We start from the raw sequence: 22398 nt of genomic DNA on the forward strand, positions 1-22398 counted from the left end.
AGTTGGCAACCAAATAACAGTTTGAACAGACTCAAGCCAGTAGATGCTTGTGGGGAATTGCTAAAAGCAAACAGGAGAAAGGGCAACACAATATCCCAGGAGGTCAGGTTGTCATGTGCCATACGCTAAGGGTGAGTTGGAGGCAGAAGCTAAGACCCATAGTTTCGGTGACTGGTCATCGGGCAGGACACGATGGTTGGATTGAAGTCGTTGTCATGTTAGGATAGACCCTATCTTTTTAGGTCGTTTGGACGCCCTCCTGTCTGAGGGTCAGTTCCAGCACTGAGTGGACATTGCTCAGGACAATCTCATCACAATGCGGTCAAAGGTGTCTGAGCGAAACCAGCTTTAAATCAGGTCTACTAAGTCCTGGACCTGTCCCCTTATAGGGCAGTCTGCATGGATCAAGTTGCCACAGCCAAAACTGACACCGTTTGGCTAAGGGACTCATAGCTGTATGGAGGAGGAGCTGTTGTTTTGGGAAGTCATAATCATTCAACCTTTCTGGAGGAAAATTTTGCACGACCTGTAGGACCATCCATTCATTATCCAACCCGCTATATCCTAACTACAGGGTCACAGGGGTCTGCTGGAGCCAATCCCAGCCAACACAGTGCGCAAGGCAGGAGACAAACCCCGGGCAGGGTGCCAGCCCACTGCAGGGCACACACACACCAAGCACAATTTAGGATCACCAATGCACCTAACCTACATGTCTTTGGACTGTGGGAGGAAACTCCATGCAGGGAGGACCCGGGAAGTGAACCCAGCTCTCCCAACTGCGAGGCAGCAGTGCTACCATTTCTCCACCGTGCCACCCCCTGTAGGACCTCCCCAGTCAAAAGGTGGCCAAAATAGCTGCCCAGCCTCCCTTGTCCCAGTGCATCAGTGTTGCTGTGCATTCAGAACAGAACAGGAAAACCTCTGGGCTGTCTGAGAGAGCCATCTTCACCAGCAAGGGTAGGGGCGCTTGCAGGACCCTTATCTGACTCTGGTGATAGAGGAACATCATGCACTTGTTGAGGATCCATATGTGCAAGACCCCACTCCTGGTACCATGTGACACGTGAGTTTCAGAAAAAAAATCATGTGGTGAGGCTGCAAAGTTGAAGTTACCTCAGTGGTGCTGTGAACCTGGCCGTGTAATATTTGTAATATATTACAAATTCATTCCTCTCCCACCACATAGTTATTTTTATTCTGTTAATTAATTGCATTGCCATTTATGTATTTTTTTCACCTGCCCCGTTTCCCACTAACCCATATGTTACAATTTCTTTTGTCATTTCATTAGCTCCTAAGAACTCCTTCCATTTATCCATTCATCCATTATTCAACCAGCTATATCCTAACTACAGGGTCACGGGGCCTTCCATTTATTAACTACAATATTTCCTACTTCTTGTGTTTTTTTTACAATACTAAAAAACATGCGCTGACGTTTCTAGACAGGTACAATTTTCTCTTGGACATGTTGGACTTTTGCATGCTCGTCTTTTGTACATTACTACGTGAGCTGGCGGTACTTCATGTACTATAAGCCATGCCAAACCCGAGACTTTTTCTGATTGTTCTTGCATCAAGGGCTGAATTTTTTTTAGTCTTTTTGACGTTTCCTGTCTGTCACGTATGGTGGCCGCAAACAGTTAACTATTGCCTTATAATGATTTGTTGTGTTAAATGCAGTTGGCCTGTTGTTTGCTAGTTTTAATAGTCTGACCTTCCTCAGGTCTATTCCAAATAGAAATCTTCACACGTCTGCCTTGTCTGGCGATGGACGCCTCCTGGGCCCATGAAATTCCTGGCCGGGCGCAGTACCAGCCAGTAATAGCGCGCCCTATGTGTAACGCAGCCGCCGTAGCCCCGCCCATGGTTAGCCGCGCATGTGTATTCCTGCCAGTCGATAACATTTGGTGGCACCACGGAGCGGCGGACACAGTCTGTTTGCTTAAAGTGTCAGTTTTTGAAAACTCATCAGATGGTTAATCTTCTAACACGCGAAAAAATAGTTTCAAATAATAAAGACTTCACTAAACTTGAATTATCTTCAAACTGGAAAATGTACAGTAGTAACGACTGGTGTTGTTTGGAAAACTGACACTTTAAAATGCGGCCCTGGTCGTTTTGAGAGAATTTAAGTTTAGTAACATCTTTATTATTTGAAAATATTATTTCCCGTATTAGAAGGTTAACAGCTTGTGTATTCACTCGATCATTGTAAATGATGACGGGCTGAGTTGTTTGAATCGTTTTGGGAGGTTGAGGGCTGTGTACTTAAAATAAAATAAAATTTACGGTTAAAGGCAGGAGGCCGTAAGTAAAACATTGGCAGGCGTATCCTGAATATGCACCCTGTTGATAGTGCGACAATTGAAGAACCGCGAGAATAAAAAGGGGTGTGGAGAATGCGGGCATCGATCCCGCTACCTCTCGCATGCTAAGCGAGCGCTCTACCATTTGAGCTAATTCCCCAATACACAGAAACGTGGAGCCGAAGGAAAAACTCCGAATACGTCAGGAAACACCAAGTACATTTTTTTTTATAACAAAACAGGAAACCACGAAATCCTGTACTGTCGACCTTCGATAGCTCAGTTGGTAGAGCGGAGGACTGTAGTGGAACAGCTTAGACATCCTTAGGTCGCTGGTTCGAATCCGGCTCGAAGGAAGGCAAAGTTTTCTTGGTTTGCCTTTGTGTGGGTAAATATTGCACACGCCACGAGTTTTATGTATGTATGCGTTTCACACGCAAACCTACTCCCTGAACAAATAATCCCCGCACAAATTCGCCATTTTTCTCTTACAGATAGGAATGCCTTGGCTTGCAAGTAACAATTTTTGATTAAAGAATACTTACATAAAGCAAATCCGTGACCCGCGATTGACGGTTAAGATGTCTTTTTTCACTGTGTGACGCTCATTTGTTTCTACACAGCAGAACAGTATTGGGACTGCAAATGTTTGCAGTGACAATATGAATGGTATTCGTTGACTCGCAACAACTCGGCTCTGCTACTCAACCTTATCAAGTGATAATAGGAAAGCAACTGGAGAATGCGGGCATCGATCCCGCTACCTCTCGCATGCTAAGCGAGCGCTCTACCATTTGAGCTAATTCCCCTCTACAAGATTAGCATGTCACAGTATATTTCCTCTTTAGCTATAATCCGATTTCATATAAATGAAATAAAAACTAAAAAGTGTAAGCAAAAGAAAAAATTTATCCAAATTCTATTTTTAACAATTTAAAAAGAGACAACCACTCAGTATGTGTTTTCTTCCTCCAGCTGCTCCGAAGAGTAGCGGAACGGTCATCAAAGATGGTGAACAGCTCTAATGAAAGAGCATTCACCACCCGCTTCGCGCTCAGAAGAAAACACTACCAATCCTCATCGTGGTTGGCGAGACCGCACATTTCAGAAACACATTTCTCTAGTAACAAACTATAGAAATGATCCCTAAAAGTATAGTCTTAAAAATGTACTCCGCCAGAGAAGGAACCCACTCCTCTGCCGTCTTCTGTAGATTGTGGTACTCAATATCCACGCTCTGAAATAAGATTTTTTTTTTTCTTAACACAATAAAGTTATTTTGTACAAAGATTTTGCTATATTTTTTTTTTACTCTGAGGTTTGTTTTTTATACATTTTTCACGGAGAGTACAGAATCTGGTAAACTACCCAGGAGCCTTTGGAGTTGAATAATGACTCCAGGTGACCAAATCGTCATTCTCACTTCCGCCTTTCATAGTGAAACTGAGCCGGGCGTCGTTTACAGACGTCATGCAGCAGCTGGTGATACAAAAGCAAGAGTAGACCCCTGTGGGTAAACACAAGACTGGCCGATTGCGTTTGCTTTTCAAGCGTGGCGATATCCTTCTTGACTGTCGTATAGATTGCTACAACCTGCGCGGTAACCACCACGTAAGCGTCATCTGCTCGTTTGTCGGCCACAGTGGGATGCGCGTGGCTCGCTTGTTCGTGCGGCCGTTGGACATTCTAAAAGCTTGTTTATGACGCGGTGCAGTGTGTCCGGTTAAACACACACGGTTAAGGGACACCACGCCTTAGGGAAGTCAGCTGTGGTCACTAGTTCGTTTATTTCATGTATCGCCGTATCGATTTCACAGCCGTCGACCGAGTTCACACACAAAGGGCACAGGGTTGGGGACGGCAATGGTTGTTTAAACGGCGTGCTACAAACGCTACTACGACTTGAACATCCCCTAATATCAAAAAAACAATAAAGACAATCACCGAGTAGAGTAAGCAGGAGTCTCCTTGCATACCAAATTTTAACAATACAGTATTTCTTTCTTATGCGACCCCCGCCCCATCCGAACGGCTGGTTATTTTGGAAGTAGCTTGACCGTCACTTATATCCACACTCCTTGTATCCCCCACTTCCTTTGTACTTGTGATAAACGCTAACGATCTTAACGTATTGAGCGTATGAACTTGACTCGCTTGTCTCTTTTCCCCCAACGTCTCATTCATTTTCCTCTGCTTGGCTGTTCCGGATCCGCGATTTAACGATTTCATATTCTCTCCCCTTTCCCCTTTTAGGCCTTTTATTTTTCCATAGTCCAATACACATACCTGGGAAGTCGCTTTCTGCATTGATGTTTTTGAGCAGATTTTAATACCTGAGAAAAAAAACCATCACATTCACGTATCTCATTGATTTTTAATTACGCAATTCCGTAATGATAATCTTTTTCTTTTTTCTTAGAACAGCTAGCGCCATTCCCCGCTCGGGTTCTTCTCTAATACATGATGATACAGACTGACAGATGTCCATTTCATAAAGCTAGCATACACGACTTTATCTCTCCATACCTACCTGACTCAGCAGGTGCCAGTCAGTCTCCTCGTCGGGATTCGAGAGTGGCCAGGACTGAACAGCACTCATTGGGACCCTTGGGCACGTGGCAAATTGACTTTTACGGGTGTTGACGTCACATGGCTTTTTTCACATTTATCTTTTGGCTATTTCTGTTTTATGTGAAATTTACATACAATTATTTTTATTCAGATTTTATTAATGTTGATTTTTTCCCCCAGGTATGGCATTATTTGTCAGTTTTGAGCACCTTTTCCTCACATGGCTTTTTTCACATCCATCATTTGGTTATTCGTAGTTTTAATGATGTTTTCATAGAATTATCTAAAATAATTATTATTGTTGACCTTTGCCCCAATTGTGGCGTTATTTTTGAGTTTTGCATGCTTTTTCCACAGTTGCATAGTAATGGTCATTTGGATTCAGTCTACTGATTCAAGGCAAAGAGGCTGGTCTATACATGAAGTCTGGGGGGAGGATCCCCTCTGGTTCCATCACAAATTTTTAATAATTCATACATTATTTCATATATGTATATGTGTACACATTTGTTTACGTGATACTGCATATGACATTTCCAGGCTGTAGTACTTAAGCATGATAACACATTTAAGTTATATATTTAAATTAAGATGGCACTTTGCACAACTACAAGTGAATGAGAATTTTGTTACTCATTCCTCGGTAATATGCTCTGTGCATCCCGTGAGCCATAAAAATTGTACACTAAAATAAAGTTGAAGGTAAGGAATTGTTATAAATTAAAATATTTTTTTAGGTTCACTTTGACTTAATTTGTTGAATGCACAAAGGGATAGAAACATATTAGTTTTAATATTGTATCTGTGTATGTATATATATATATATATATATATATATATATATATATATATATATATATATATATATATATATATATATAGGGTTAGGGTTAAAAATATAGATATATAAAGTATAAAGTGTGATAGATGGCAGGACGTCCCAGGACTGGAAGAGTGGAGAAGGGCAGCCTTTCCAGGTCACTGCCTCCCCCAGGACGTTAGGTGGTAGCTCCCCTGGGCGGTAACTGTACCCTGGATTCCCTCAGGGTATCATGGGACATGGAGTCCATTTTCTCAGCCCTGTTGGGTGCTGTGGGTGCAGCCGGGGGAGCTCATAAAGGACCTGGAGACTCCTACTTTTCCTACAACCCAGAAGTACTTCGGAGTCACAAGGACGGAAGCCCACAGTACTTCCGGGCTGCTTGAGGACTGATGATGTGTCGATTGACCTGGAAGAAAAGGAGGAGCATTTCTGGGTCAAGGAATATAAGAAGGACTGATCAAGACCCAGCAACCTGAGATGGAGTTGGGAGGGTGTGTGACGGAGCTGCTGGGAGTGGAGGATTGTTGTATTGTGATTATTGATTTTTGTGAATTGTGGTGAGTGTGGTGCTTTGTGCACTTTTATTTAAGAAAAATACTAAAAATTATACTTGGCGCTTTTATACGTGTGTCCAGGACGTCTGTATCTTTTGTTTCACTGGGCCACAGCACCCCCTAGCATCCACAAAAGTATATATCTACTGTCACACACATGCGCATGGGAGGCAGCTAAAGGGCTTGAGTAAGGGCAGTTCCGAATCGGACCGGGATGTGGCAGAGTGCACTGACTCTTTTTCTCCCTTTCCTGCAGACCATTCACGGGAGATCCCACCTGGTCCTCTTGACGTCACTTCCGGGTCCGAGCCTATGGAAGAAGACCTTGCCGGGCCTGTCTTCCCCTTTAAAAGCCTCCACCTTCTCCCTATTCCCTCAGTTCTGTTTTGGACTCGCTTTTGTTCACATCAGTGCTGTTTACATTTTTACAACTTTGCAGCCAGGTTACCAAATATACAGGTGGCTGCCCCAACTTGCTATGACTCAGAGTGGAGTTTGTGACACTACTCTATATATATAAAATCCTAAGCCTAAAAGTGCAACGACAAGTTTTTGTCATGCTTTAAATCAGGCTTATTTTAAAACCTACATATATATGTTTGGTATCATTCTTTTCAGGATTTATCGAACTTTAATGTGATTTTGTTAGATTTTCTGATTCTTATTCAGTTTTTAAATTACAAACTAAAAAATATCAGGCTCACGTCTGGTGAGACAAGACTGTGCCAAAAGATTTAACCACACATGGGGGCCAGAAATAAAAGACAAAGACAGTTGCTGTACTGGTTTTTAAATGCTTCCTAATTAGACGATGGATGGTGTCCTGGGGTATCTTCTACCAGATTTAGACCAGGGCATCACTGAGCTCCTGGACAGTCTGAGATGCAACCAGGTGGCATCGGATGGACCGAAACATAATGTCCCAGAGGTGTTCTATTGGATTTAGGTCAGGCGAACGTGGGGGCCAGTCAATGGTATCAATTCCTTCATCCTCCAGGAACTGCCTGCATACTCTCACCACATGAGGCCGGGCATTGTCGTGCACCAAGAAGAACCCAAGACCCACAGCATAGGGTCTGACAATGGGTCCAAGGATTTCATCCCGATACCTAATGGCAGTCAAGGTGCTGTTGTCTAGCCTGTAGAAGTTCGAGTGTCCCTCTAAGGATACACCTCCCCAGACCATAACTGACCCACCACCAAACCGGTAATGCTGAACGATGTTACAGGCAGCATAACATTCTCCATGGCTTCTCCAGAGCCTTTCATGTCTGTCATATGTGCTCAGGGTGAACCTGCTCTCGCCTGTGAAAAGCACTGGACACCAGTGGTGGACCTGCCAATTCTGGTATTCTATGGCAAATGCCAATCGAGCTCCACAGCGCTGGGCAATGACCACAGGGCCCACTAGAAGGACCTTCTACGGTCCTGTCCAGCTCTCCAAGAGTAACTGCTTATCTCCTAGAATCTCCTACCTGCCCTTGAGACTGTGCTGGGAGATGCAGCAAACCTTCTAGCAATGGCACTTATTGATGTGCCATCCTGGAGAAATTGGACTACCTGTGCAACCTCTGTAGGGTCCAGGTATCGCCTCATGCTACCAGTAGTGACACTGACCATAGCCAAATGCAAAACTAATGAAAAAACAGAAAAGATGAGGAGGAAAAAATGTAAGTGGCCTCCAACTGTTAAACCATTTCTGATTTGGGGGTCATCTTTCTGTTACCCCTAAATAAAAGGAAAAGAGCAGAAAACAAAGTCTTGTCGTATTCGCATCACTCAATGCACAAAATGTAGATTTACACAATAATGGAACATACGCTAGGAGAATCTGTGGTCCCACAACAGTTAAAGCAATGACAAGTTTAATTTCAAAGAAAACACAATTCGGTCAGGTGTATATTTAGGATTATGGAGAAGTGAGCACAACGCGAGCAGCAGAGACACAAAGTGGCAAATAGGACAGTGGCTGTACAGGCTTTAAAATGATCAAAGGGCAGCGCAATAGCAGCTGCCAACCAACCTTCATAACGCATGCAGCGTTATACGTCCTGCAAGACAGAGATTTAGCCAAGCCTGGGGCAGGAAATAAAGGAGAAGTATTGTTACATGGTCTGGAATCCCTACAGATTTTATTTTTTCTCCAGCCGTCTGGAGTTTTTTTGTTTTTTCTGTCCCCCCTGGCCATTGAACCTTACTCTTATTCGATGTTAATGTTGATTTATTTTTTATAATTATGTCTTTCATTTTTCTATTCTTTAATATGTAAAGCACTTTGAGCTACTGTTTGTATGAAAATGTGCTATATAAATAAATGTTGTTGTTGTTGTTGTTATTACAATATCATGTGAGACAAGGCAGTGAGCCATCATTTAAAATAAGTCCACAGACATCTAACCTAGCAGTTGTTGGATTGCTTTTGGCAGACACGCATCATGTGCTCCCAGTTCTTAAAACAATGACATGTGACAAGCAGAACAGGCAGCTTGCAAGCAGCAAAAAGACAGCAGATGATCCAACGGCATATCCTTAGTGTGCGTTCAGCAGCCCACCGCCTTCACAATGCGAGCAGCATTATACGTCCTGCGAGAAATGGATATAACCACGCATGGGGCCGGAAATAAAGGACAAGTATTACTTTTACAAAAGTTTTAAAAGTAGAAGTGAAAATAATGCATACGTAACAATTCCCGTGAAAATAACAAAATTTCTTTAAATTGTATCCGGTAAACAAAACATGGGGTGGGTGGGCGAAACGAGCAGGTGGCAGAACCCCCTAGTATATATATTGTATATATATATATATATATCTTTTCTATTATAAAAAAAACCCTGGAGAAAAATCTCTCTATTATAAAAAAAAATCCTGGACAGAAACAGTAGGGTGACGAGACGTGATCTTCACGTTAAAATCACGCAAGACACTTAAAAGACCCATAAGACTAAAGTGATTGGCCACGGAGCGTCTCGCGGGGACCTTAAACATGAGACTGTGTGCCAAGAGATTGACCCAGGACCGTCTCGCCATGACGCAGAACATGAGATTCTTGGAAGAAACGCCCTACTTACAACCAAATAAGAGCACGGGCAGCAACATACTCAGTCGTGTTTTGGCTTTGAGCACACACAGATCCAGGGCTCTCAGCGCATATAAAGCGTATAAGGATAATATGTTATAAATGAAACGTAGACAACTAAGTGAAGAAGAAAGCAGTGCAAAGAAAAGAGACTCAAAAGCGCTGGAGAGTCAAAAAAGAAAAAATCTAGGTGCAAATTCAGAAAATAAGGAAAGTAATTATCAGCCCGGATCAAGTGGAATTGAAAAAAAGCACTTCCAATCCGGACGATAGAGATTATGAAAGCAGTGGAATTCGAAAGGCTCAAAAAAAGTTGGCACGATATACATGTGGAGAAAGTTAAAGAATATGAAAGTAGGAAAATTAGAAAGTATAAAAAAAGAAAGTAAAGATTGCAGTAGCACAAACAAACGGAAATTATTACTCGAAAAAGGGAAAGTAAGATAAATTGAGGTAAGAAATAAAAGACAGAGTAGAAAACAAAGTAAAACGTCATAAAGAGGTTAAAAAACAAGGGGGCCTAACATGCAAAGCAGGTTAGAGATAATGAAATCTGGAATTCAATAGACTCAAAAAAAACGTAGGTGCGAAACACATGCAGAGCAAGATACAGAATATGAAGCAGCAAAAAACAAAAGTGGCAAAAAAAAAGAAAGTAAACTTCGCATTAGCGCAAAAAAAAGAGAAATTTTACTCAGAGAAATAACGAAAAGGTGAATAGAGACTGAATATATGGACACAGGTGATATGTCAGAAGTATGTAAATATTGTAAGGCTTTGAAGTTTAAGTCCGAGAATTTCAAAAACGGAATCTAGCTCACATGCATTTATTGTTTACTTTGCAAAACAAATTATTAACAGCTGATGATGTGGATCGTTTTGTCTGTGCTGAAATTCCAAACAGAGAAACCTATCCTGAATTATGGTACAAAGTCATTAAACACACGTCTCACTGACCTCATTAAAAAGATTCAGGACATTGGGACTCGAAAGATTACAAATATTGTTTTTACAAAAGTTTTGAAATAAAAGTGAAACCAATGAAATAGCAACAATTCAAAGAAAAACAAATCTTAAAAGTGTGTATCCGGAAAAACAAAAACGGGGGTTGGCAAGCGAAGCGAGCAGGGGGCAAAGCCCCTTAGTATACCTCTAAGACAATGTACACAACAAAATACATTTCTGTTGTTATTGTGTTGAATTTGTATGACAAATGAGGGAATGATCAATGACAGAGTTCTTAATTATCGATGATGATTTCGTTCAAACTATAAAGAATCATCCATCAGATGGGCAGTACTTTCACACATACTTTAAAAATCTAAATGAAAGAGGCTGATTGCATCACTTATATGTTTTAGCACTTTGGTCAGTCTCTGCTAAATCAATTTGTTTGTGCTGGCAAAGCAACAAATTGTTCACTAATTGCCCTTCAATTCAGTTGTGCCAAGTTTGGCTAACGAGAGGTACGTAAAGAGGTCTTGTTTGCATTTATTTACATGGTTTGTTTAATTGACCTGTTAAATGTATGTTTTAATAAAGAGCTTTGTATGTTTGTGTAGTGAATGAGTAAGATCATACCTAGGATTCATTCATTTTCAACTGGAGTGCTCCCACAAGTCAGATTTTGTATTTGGAAACTTGGGCTTGGTCTGTCAAGTCCGAGCAGTCTGACTTCTGATTATAACGTTAATCCAAAATGGCAACGTGCACCGTAAACTTTATTCAAAGCTGCTTAATAGCACTTCTGTCAATTTGGGCCTCAGTAAATCAGTTGTACACACAAACTGTCCCACTTCTGTCTTTGGAGACGTTGCTCCTGTGTGTATATGCAAAATACCACATACTGAATTGTTATCAACTGCTATTTATTCTGATGGAACAAGCACAACAAAGGTTTACCTGGACACATCCAACTGGGGTGTGATGTCATTTCCAGCTCCAATATCTGACGTAAATGGAACGCAGCATCGGGCCTGGTCTGTTTAGTCTGAGATTGTCCTTTTTAAGATTATGACATCAATCTAAAATGGCAACGTACACCACAGACATTAGTGAAAGCTGCAGTATTATACTGTTTATTTATACTTCGGTCTATTTGTGTCTCATTAAATCACTCCTGGACATTTTACTACATTGTTTGGATGTGCAAAATATCGCATAATGCATTGTTATTTCCTAGAGGCGTCCATATTGGTTTTCTGAATGTTTTACTGGAACGAAGTCAACTCAGGTGTGACATTTTCAGCTCTGATATCCAATTTCTCAGGTAAATGCAATGCAGCATAAGACGCCCCCCCCCCATGGACTTTAGGGTGTGAAAGACCAAAAGCCAGCTCCTTTATATTTCAGGTCAACTTCCTTTTGTTCATTAGTGTTATGTAATGAATGTGTTACATTATTTGATGAGTGCAACATTATGTCTCTGCGGTGGGTTGGCACCCTGCCCGGGATTGGTTCCTGCCTTGTGCCCTGTGTTGGCTGGGATTGGCTCCAGCAGACCCCCGTGACCCTGTATTCGGATTCAGCGGGTTAGACAATGGATGGATGGATGGAACATTATGTTTTTTTCTTCTTATAGCTCCATTTGGTAAAAGCAATTAAAGTTTTGTACAGCGCCTGTTCCACTTTGTGACAATATGGTGATATGTGATGGAGCGTTTTGGAGCAGAAGACTTGCGGCCAAAAAATAAATAAATAACAGACTGGAAACGTGAGCATCACATTGCTGTATAGGTCTATGTCAGTGTTATTAGAGCGCATACCGCTGCTAAAGCCAGATGAGTCTATCTGTAGTCAAGAGGGTAAAGCTGCTAGAAGAAGTGATATGATTATCTGTAAAGTCATTCTCATCAGTCTCAGCTGCAGTATTTATGGTTGGTTCAAAGTGGTTGCACAATTATTATTTTCGATTATTTTCTGAAAATGTCAGGTCTAATTTTCAGCAAAACAGAGCTTTCAGCTTGCAACTCCTTTTCATTCTTCCTTTCACTGCTCCACCGGGCTCTCGTTTTGATTGAGAGTCTATGTGGACATTTTCTTTTTGCAGCACAGTAACATCCCATTTACAGTCTCCTAAAAGGGCTGACCTGTTATGCACCTGCTCTGATCATGTCCAGGCCACATCAACCGACCGGCACTTGTATTTTTCTTTACAAGCTTTTTATTTGGGGCTGATTGGAAAGCTTTATAAATGTGAGGATCGAAGTGGCTGGCGTGTGCTGATAGTGGGTTGCAGTGAGTGGCTGCACTGTCACTGAACCTGTGGGCTGCTATTGCTGTTAAGCACATTTTTCTCTCACATATGCAAAGCCTTGTATTCTGATGGTAAATTTGGCCATGAGTAAGATGTTGTATTGTTTAAACTTAAACTATTTATGTTAAATGTTTCTGCTATAACTCGATTTTCCTTCTTTTCTGAGGCTTACTGCTTTTATGAGATTTTTGAAACCCCAAATTATGATTATTACAATAGCTTTATTACCTTGCAAAGTTTAAGAAGAAGACAAACAATACAAATAAATAATTAATAAGATATAATAATACAAGAATAAACTCTGTGTTTCACATACTTACAACTGTAAACCAACTTTTGCTCACCCCCGTATTTCTTTATTTAGTGTTGTTTCCACAAGCTGTTTTTCCTTTCCGATTTTGCGCAGGCACATATTAGTCATTAGATCTATGCCTTAGAAATGTTTTGTTTTAATTGTAGTGATAATGCATTCGTTGTGATTAGATGCTTGCAAATTTAAATTTGAAATAAAAATATAAAAAAATGAATTTTGACGTCTTGTTCATTTATTCGATGACTCCCTTGTACAGCTCTAGGGGGGGGGCGCGCTCCACAGTTTGAGGACCGCTGGTTTCTACAATATTATTGTCAAAAATTACTTTTGTAGAACTCTGATACAACCCCTTCAGGGAGGCAAGCAATGTTTGCTGACAGATGACCAAGAAACAGCCATTGTAAATATGGTCATTGGGCACAACGCAGTATATTTGAGTGAAGTGCAAAGACAAATCATAGAAGATCAGGAACTGATCGTGCAGAACTTACCAAAAGGTTAGTGTGCACTTGATCGGAAGAGAATAAAGATGAAGCAATTGTAACCAGTGCCATGTGAAAGAAAGTTCAGAAGGGTCAAGAAACAATGCTTTCAGTATATTTGTGTATGTCCTATACTGCAAAATACAGAACTTTTACTGTAATTTATGGTCACATGTGCCCAGTCTTATTCACAGGACAGTGTACAGAATGTTACTAAAATAGGTGCTCAGTTTGGAAATCTGAATTTTTCTCCACATGGTGATGGGAGGTGTGTGTGTGGAACTCCAATCCCAGAGAGAACAGGCCATGAAAGAGGCATGTGGGGACAGTTCACTTGAGCCAATTCAAGAGTAGATCTGACATACACAAGCATATTTTCCTTGTTTCTTGGCAAGAGATGAGAACATTCAGTATGACGTGGATAAGGTTTTATGGTCTGATCCTGCCCAAAGAAGAGATGGAGATGAAGCTGACTAGTTTACTGCATGACCTACGCTGGTCACCACAGTTTTGTTTTTGGAATACTGCAATGCCATGTGTATTGTATGCTGTTTATGGTGAGGCTTGGGATACTGGACTATACAATATGTACTGCATGTCTATACAGTAAGGGCGTTCGTAGGTTTTCATTTCTGACTCAATACTACAAATAAAACATTTTCTGCATTTTTGCCTGCAATTTTCTATGTGTTACAAATAAGGTTACAGTAATCTGAAAATAGGCATTCATTACTGAACAGCAAAGGTTTTTGTTGTAGAGTTTTCTCTCTTGTGTGTTTTGGTTATCACCAGTGTTTGTGTATTTGACCTCTTGTGTGTGTCACATTAGATTAAATAAGATTAGATCAACTTTATTAATTCCATGGGGAAATTCATAAGAAATACAATGCTAAGTTTTATTTTGATGTTTTTTTTTTTTTTTAAATAAAATTCAATTTAATAAAATTCAATTATATTAACAGTACAGAATACAATGCACAAAGCAAGCGGTGATGTGATTACTAAGGTTAATGTTTTTGGTGGTTATATTTCATTTTCACATGGACGTTTAAGATTTGCACAGACGACTGTATGGGTTTCCAATTGTGCTGATAGTTTTGGAGAAAGTAGGAATTATTTCGCGAATGGCGTTTTAGCTATTACAAAATCTAATTTGCAGTTATGAAAAAATAGCACACGTTGACTCCAACAGCCGTCAGAGGTTGTGTTACTCAAATACGAGGTACAAATATGAAATGAACAAACGAGAAGACGACACCGTCTGGAGAATGCGGGCATCGATCCCGCTACCTCTCGCATGCTAAGCGAGCGCTCTACCATTTGAGCTAATTCCCCTCCTAGAGCTTAGAATATTACAGTGTATTACTTCACAATGTGCGTTCTTTTGTGTTATGCGTCGTGTGCTTCGTATTTACTCCATTTTATCTATAATCCGATTACTGTACTTTATAACGTCCCATTCGTTACTCGAAACACTTCTCTTGTTAGGTCCACTTCAATTACTAATACAGTACCCAAATCAACATCTCAAGAAAATACTGAGTAAAATACAGTCTCTAACTTACTCTGCTTTTAACAAACAATAAAAGAGCAACCACTCAGTATGCATTTTCTTCCTCCTGCTGCTTTGTAAAACAGAGGAACGGTCATCAATGACAGCAAACAGCTCTAATGAAAGAGCATTCACCATCCGATTCGCGCTCAGAAGAAAACACTACCACTCCTCATCGTGGTTGGCGAGACCGAACACTTCAGAAACACATTTCTCTAGTAACAAACTATAGAAATGATCCCTAAAAGTATAGTCTTAATTACAACCGCGGCGTCATCAACACCCCATCTCTCATGGGACTCCTGTGCCTGACGGGACTAAGTTAATGATTCGCAATACCAGCATGTTTTCACTTTTATGTTAATTAGAGTAATATATATACCTAATATATTCGGCGACGTTTTAGGTAACGGTTCATTTAGTTTATATTTAACGGGAATATTACTATTTATTTTTACCTACCACACACAAACTGCAAGTGGTGCATAATAAATGCAATTGTCCAATCAGCATTCGATTTCTAATTGAATCTCGCCCAATAATATTCAACTATAGAGCAATACGTCACAGCAGGTCCACGCCGGCATTTCTGCACCAGTAGTTGTAGTACTGATATTAACTGGAGAAGGAAGCGCGAGGAGCTCGGTTTGGAGACGTGTTGCACTTTTCTCTTGTTGATGACCTTCCTCGAGCAGGGCGCGGTTACCGTTATTTTAATACAGGCGCTCTCTCATGCGTGCGTTCTGGTATTTTAAATTGAGAATGCTTATTCAATTAGCTCAAAGGTGCGTGCGTATACATGTGATGGGCTACCACCCTGTCCAGGGATTGTTCCTGCTTTCCGCTATATGATTGCTGAGACAGGCTCCAGCTTCCCCGCGACGCTGCTCCGGATAAGTGGGCTAACATAATGGATGGAACAATATTAATCGAATAAAGGCAAATTGTACATTTGAAGCTTAATATATTGGGTATTTATTTTGATATGCTTTCATTGGCCGCAACTACAGACCTGAGCGTTGATATGTGGTCGAATTGGCAGTCGTAGCTGTCATCAACTATTCAGTGGACTGAACATCATCTAGCGGTTCAGGTGTAGAAAACGTTCCCCGTGTTGTGTTGTGTGTGTGTGTGTTTAACCACAGCAGTGTTCTGAATGCCCTGATCTGTCTTGCAATACATCGTCGACACTTTGGCATAAATTATTTAAGTGTGTGTGTGTGTATATATATATATATATATATATATATATATATATATATATATATATATATATATATATATATATATATATATATTACAAAATACAATCCACAAAACAATTTTGACTTGTTGAAATATACACATTAACACATACCTGTTTCGTAAATTAGTTCGATCTATTAGTTTATGGCTAGTGGTGCCTATCCTGCCCTTTTTTTTAGGAACACTGTCTTGAGCTGTAAAGCGCTATATAAACGTAACTATCTGTCTTGTGTAGAATTTCCAGGCATACACAAGCCCTCTAGACAAACATCACAGTGAAGCCACTAAGGTAGTGAAGCTATTAAACATCATAGTACCAGATTTATTCATTTATAAAATGTTTTTGAGTTGTTCCAAAAACATCAATGCATAACATCATCTGTCAGTAAGCGACAAGACTTTTATTACATTATATAATACAAACCCGTACAAAATCGCTAGTGTTGGCCTGTCGTTTGTTTGTTGTCCCTATGAATCAGATGTCCGCCATCATAACGACGCATCAACGTCCCTGGTGCCTTCTTTTGATGTCCTTGATATCCTGACTCAGCTCCTCACTCAGATTTTCAAATAGAAACTAGAAATGCAAATCCATAGGCTCATGATGCAACCTAATTCCTTAACTAATATATTTTATTTTTTATTTAAATCTGTATCTTTATTGTTACCAAAAAACTGGGAAATGACTCCTTTAAGTGATACCCAGGCCTGTTCAGTTCCGGTCGTGCATCGCACCGTCAAATTGCGCCTCAGAAATCAGTCGTCACCTATCAGGTCCGGCCCTCTTTTAATTTAGCCCAGATAAACTTTCGTCACAAATACATAAAACAGGCTCCGTCTTTGGATGGGACTTTGACAACCTTTTTCATTAAACCATGAAGAATATGGAGCACTTTATCCTGGTCCACCAAGCGAGGTCTGATGATGTTTTCAGCACCAAGCTGTAGCTTTGTTTCTAGCTGGCCATTTTGTTCTGACCCCAATGTCAATTCTTGACTCTGCTGTGCTCTCCTACTTACGGAGGAGACATGAGCTTCTAACGGCTTCGCATGCTGCTCCCCGCGGCTAACACTCCACCAGGTTCAGTTCCAGCTGTATTCTGACCATATATTACTAAATAAAATAATTTTTGCTTTAATTAGTTTATATTATTTCGGGACTGACCATTAGATGGGAGACCATCTAGGAATACTGTAGTTGGGGTAGCTGCTGTAATATGTGTTGGTTGGGCCAGCAGGGGCGCCTACCCTCTGGTCTGTGTGTGGATCCCATTGCAGCGACGGGGTAAATATAACGCCGTCCATATGGTTAGCCATAAAACCGATCGATGTCCTGACTCTCTGTGGTCATTAAGGATCCCTGAGACTTTGTCGAAAAGAGTAGGGTGTACCCGATATGCTGGCTAAATTGCCCACCACAAACTTGTCCATTCTGGCCCCTTAATGATCCCCTAATACTAACTGGTTTTATCTCTCACACCTTTACCGCTTCATATTCAAAGTGTGGTGAGCATATTGTAGTAATAATGGCAGCCGCCGGATCGTCCAGATGGGTGCTACACATTGGGGGTGCTTGAATTAGCCCCCAAATCTATGTAAAGGGCCTTGAGTGGCAAGAATAGCGCTATATAAATATTGTTATTAAAATAAAATATTGATAATTATAGCGCAATAACAACAGGAAGCTAAATGGGCAGCTAAAAGATGATTTGTGAAAAAAAAAACACGCTAATGGAAAAAAAATTATTTCATTTTGGTATTCAGGGATCAAAAATATAGGTATAAGAAAATCATTTGAAATAATGTTTTAAACGTACACCTATTTACTAATTTACCGATTTTCTTTATTACCTAAAAAGTAGAACATGATATATTTAAAAATATCCATATTACACTGGTGTAGAGTTAGATTGATCTTCCCGTTGAGTTCGTTCCAGTCTGTTCTTCATTCTTGCATTTCTCCAAACTTCACTCCCAGAACTCTGGCTGAGTTTCCAAGTTTTTATTTCTGGCGGCAGGTCCTTCCCATTCCAGCCTGGCCATCAACGCGACATTCTGTTTTCCTTGGGTGGCTGATCCATTGCGGAAATCTTAATATTGTGTTTTACTGTTTTTTTTTTTTCTGGGAAAAGAAATCTTTGTAAACTAAAGTGGCGTCTAATTGTCACGATCTTTCTGTCACTCCCACTAATCTCTCTGCCCGCAGTATTAAGGTCTTCTCTTATTGTCTGGGCCAAAAGGTCTTATGCACAGGAGAAAGAAAACAGCTGACAGTGGGCATCCTTGCCGTACCCCACTTAACACTTCTGTCCTTTCTCAGGTGCCCGTTTATATTGATGCGCCTTGTCATGTTTTCGTATACTTCTTTCATTGTGTATGAATTCTCAAAAGTGTTTCTTTTCAATGACCATTCATAACAAACGTGATCCAAGGAGTCAGTCGTCTGTTTCCCTGGGGTGTATGTTTGGAAGCTCTCACTGCGGTCTCGCGTTTATTCTAACAAACGGTATATTTCTCTCATTAGAACGAGATGTTCTGCTATGGAGCGGCTGGTATTGTACAAACTTGCTCATCACCTGTTACTCTTTACAGGCAAATCTATTGACGAGAACTTAAATCTATTTTAAGTCTATTGACGAGAACTTTACTCCAGGCTGCAGCCAGTATATCGGCTAACTGTACGTAGGCGAGCCAGAGACCTGTGACAACAGTGACAACGTGAGATCACCGACCATTCCTTCTGTTCTGTCTACCCCTTCACTATCCTCTCTTGGAGGTTTACCACTGATTGAATGAACATTTAGCAATAATGCCACAAAATTCCATTCAATTAAATAGTGATTTAACATTAAGACGGTCTTTTATCCACTTGTCGAAATACAAACACAGCCACTCGGTGTTTTTGGCTTTTATTGATCAACACTGAAGTATGTCTTATAAGCCTAAGTAATGCAAATATAACTCTAATAACATCAGCTTATTGTAACACAATTAGATATTGTTGTATCGTTTTATATATACTTATTACTTATTTGAATGTTTCTTACTAAGCCAATTTATGTACTACCAACTTAAAATATTTCTATTTCGGATGATCTTCACTTTTCGTGTAATATTAACATTAAAGGCTCTGCCGTATCATGAAATCAGCTTCCACGGCATTCGGAAAGAATGCATTTACTCCAAAGCCCCTATGCAAGTGGATGCTACTCCCAAAGCCTGTGACTAAATGAGCCCTTACTTTCCACTGCGCAAAGGGGCGGGGCGCATTCGACCACAATGCAACAATTGGGGCGGATCTTTATGCAAATATAAGATCGTTATATACATAATAAATAGGAGAGTCTGGTGCATAATAAAACGTGTTTATTTTAAATTAAATCAGCTTATTTCAACGGTGTACAGGCAAATTAGCTAAACCATGTTTTAAGTTATCACTTTCTGATATGCGAGAAAAGATAACGCTGACACATCTGTTAAAAGGAAATAATTTAATTGTTTTGTTTTTACATGATTTAATTGTGTTAGTGTGGCAATGTTGTGGTGGAGAGTTATATCACAGTAACTAGGAAAATCAATATAATATCAGCAAACATGATTATTTTAAGTTGCATTAATTAGATAACAGTGAACAGTCTTTTTGGCTTATTTTTTAGGGACGCTGGTTTTGTACAATACCGTCAATAAGTGTAGACGTTGGATGATAAAAGCACATATTTCTAGGAAAACGTTACGCACAAAAACAATCAAATTATGCAAGCTATTGTAAAAATACGCAAATATTAAATGCCGTATCCGTGTTTTTAAATATCGCCTGTTGATGGCCCGTGGATAACAAATGCCAGACACACGTCTGCCATCTGTTGGTTTGCAGAGGTCATTGCAATACCGGAAGTTCGACTTCTAGCAGTACAACGCCAACCAATCACTTTGTTTCTCTTAAGTAAACGCCGCACACTGTGCAATTGAAGTCATTGTGCTGCTTGTGTGTCGGTCAATTGTATCAGAGCAGTGAATATTAATTTACATTATTTGATAATCAAAGAGAAGGGTAAATTATATTTTATCCTTAAATAATTTTGGAGAAAATCATTCTACAAAATGAGAAGCACAACGCCTTTTTATTCGCCCGAAAAAAAAAGATTCGATTTATTGGCGACAGTCAATAATCATAAATTAATGGACGCTGGGATAATCACTCATAGGAAAAAAGAATACAAATAGGTTAAAAAAAGTGCAGCGCTGAGTAGAAGGAATTCCATGTTACCTGCTGTGGATTCGATGAATAGATTAAATGATAACGAAATGTGGCTGACGATGGCGATGACCAGTCTGATGGACTTTCTTCTGCGCAGAATCACAGCAGAATCGGTAAAGTTTATTTGCGGTTGTGAAGAAATAACGGAAGGAACGATAGGGAGACTTGGAGGGGAACTATAGATGACGGCGAAGATAAAATGGTACAGAAAAACAATACTTGTTAAGATGACAGGTTTAACATAAAAATGGACTCGGCTGTGCAAAGGGAAACTGAAATGTGGACAGCGATTTAGTGACCCTGCTAAGAGAATGGCCGTTAATCTTGTGTGAGCCAAGGGACTCCAGCTCCTGGGTGCTACTGTCGATGAAGATTTTCATTTGGACCCTTTTCGGTTTTTGCTGCTAAATAACTCCGCCCCCACCCCCTAATTTTAACTAATTTTTTTAATGGTTCAGTCCTCTGATTTGCTATTTTTTTCTTTAACCGGCCTCTAAATATGATGAGATGTGAATCGATCCAACAGATGATCAGCTAAGTGGGTCCTCAAACTCCAACCAGTTAGTTCTCTTAATTTGAAGTCGATTCTTGCTATTTTTTTTTTAAATTACTCTACCCCTGCTCACTTTGCTGGTCAACTCCGACCCAGCCATTTCACGGATCTGCTGGTCGTGTACGGGTCAGCAGATGTACAATTTTAACTGATTGTTATTTTCATGGGAACTGTTGCATATGCATAATAGAACAATGTTACATTACAGCGATTAATTAACCATAGTAAAAAAGAAGTCAAACGTCATAAATTGAAAGAAAACATATGGTTTTGCATTTACGTCATTTTATTAAGTTCAAAATAAGCCAATTATTAATTATTATTAGTAGTATTATTATTTTCACTACCTGTAAAGCTTGTGCTTCTTTGCATTCTTTAAATGGAATATTCTGACCTGGTAAATGAATTGGTAATAATTCAACAGTTTGGCAATTCCATTAAATGCCATCCTTTCCATTGCACTGATGTATCTAAATATGCTTGAATTTCGTCCTGAGACTGTTCTTTGGATACATTTACGCGTACTCTATCGTGCTCTTTATGAATGTACCGTACTTGCAGATGCACTTAATACTCAAAACTGATGTACAATACTCGACATTAATATGACCATCGAATCGTTTGAGCAAATACAGGTTATACAGTACAATCGATCATCACAATTTTAACAACTTTCTTTCCGTGACAAGTGTGTTGGTCGTGAAGATTATCTCTGTTGAATTAACGAAAGGTTTAGGACATACTGAATCTTTTAAATGAGGTCTGTGAGACGTGTGTTTAATGACTTTGGACCATAATTCAGGATAGGTTTCTGTGTTTGGAATTTCAGCACAGACAAAACGATCCACATCATCAGAAGTTAATAATTTATTTTGCAAAGTAACCAATAAATGTATGTGAGGGTTTTACAGATAAATTTGGTGTAAAGTGTGATACTTTTAGACGTATGGATTTGTATCCATTATTGGCTGTAGAATTTCTAATATGTCAGATTGTTTAACTCTTTTGATTCTATTTTGCAAAGCTTCGTGATCATAACATTAAAATTTATAAGAGCTGAGAGAGCATGAACTGTGTCTATCTAAAGCATTCACACGAATGATAGAGGAGAGGACTGTGTGCGTGGTTGAATATGGTTGAGAGGAGGGCGGGACTTGAGAAAATCTCTTGGAAAATGTCTTGTCTAAAATCCAAAGTCCGTCTGCTTTTCATGAGAGAGCTATTTAACGGATTTAGATCAGGTTATTTTCTATAATTTGATTGAACATTCCGGTTGATTTTGCGATGTCTCTCATTGTGCCAAGTATTATAGATTGCTTGTGGTACTGATTTATTTTCGCGAATCCGAGAGAGCAGCTGCGGGCCGAGGGGGAAACAGGCGGGGCCCTCCTCACTCACACACC

At 40.0% G+C, this 22398-nt stretch overlaps 6 non-coding genes across 6 annotated transcripts; 1 reads left to right on the plus strand and 5 right to left on the minus strand.

Moving 5' to 3' along the window:
- Positions 1–2399: 2399 nt before the first annotated feature.
- On the minus strand, positions 2400–2472 carry trnaa-agc. Its single transcript has one exon. It is a non-coding gene; the product is annotated as a tRNA-Ala (tRNA).
- Positions 2473–2580: 108 nt separating this feature from the next.
- Positions 2581–2668, plus strand: trnay-gua. The gene is given in 2 exon segments: positions 2581–2617; positions 2633–2668. It is a non-coding gene; the product is annotated as a tRNA-Tyr (tRNA).
- A 380-nt stretch (positions 2669–3048) lies between these two features.
- trnaa-agc lies at positions 3049–3121 on the minus strand. Its single transcript has one exon. It is a non-coding gene; the product is annotated as a tRNA-Ala (tRNA).
- Positions 3122–3258: 137 nt separating this feature from the next.
- Positions 3259–3474, minus strand: LOC120530422. Its single transcript, XR_005633962.1, has one exon. It is a non-coding gene; the product is annotated as a small nucleolar RNA U3 (small nucleolar RNA).
- An 11176-nt stretch (positions 3475–14650) lies between these two features.
- On the minus strand, positions 14651–14723 carry trnaa-agc. Its single transcript has one exon. It is a non-coding gene; the product is annotated as a tRNA-Ala (tRNA).
- A 258-nt stretch (positions 14724–14981) lies between these two features.
- LOC120530425 lies at positions 14982–15197 on the minus strand. Its single transcript, XR_005633965.1, has one exon. It is a non-coding gene; the product is annotated as a small nucleolar RNA U3 (small nucleolar RNA).
- Positions 15198–22398: the final 7201 nt, after the last annotated feature.

The sequence above is a fragment of the Polypterus senegalus genome, chromosome 5 (assembly GCF_016835505.1).
Source record: "Polypterus senegalus isolate Bchr_013 chromosome 5, ASM1683550v1, whole genome shotgun sequence".
NCBI lineage: Eukaryota > Metazoa > Chordata > Cladistia > Polypteriformes > Polypteridae > Polypterus > Polypterus senegalus.